The sequence below is a fragment of the Nicotiana attenuata genome, unplaced genomic scaffold, assembly GCF_001879085.1.
Source record: "Nicotiana attenuata strain UT unplaced genomic scaffold, NIATTr2, whole genome shotgun sequence".
Taxonomy (NCBI): domain Eukaryota; kingdom Viridiplantae; phylum Streptophyta; class Magnoliopsida; order Solanales; family Solanaceae; genus Nicotiana; species Nicotiana attenuata.
In genome coordinates, this window is record NW_017672529.1 from 101,818 (window position 1) to 102,022 (window position 205).

Below are 205 nucleotides of genomic sequence, written 5' to 3' on the forward strand. Positions count from 1 at the left end.
GGAGACCGACATCGCCTACCATACAACGCCTCATAAGGAGCCATCTGAATGCTGGACTGGTAGCTGTTGTTGTAGGCAAACTCCGCTAAAGGCAAGAACTGATCCCACGAACCTCCAAAGTCAATAACACAAGCTCGGAGCATGTCCTCCAATATCTGAATAGTCCGCTCGGACTGTCTGTCCGTCTGAGGATGGAATGCTGTGC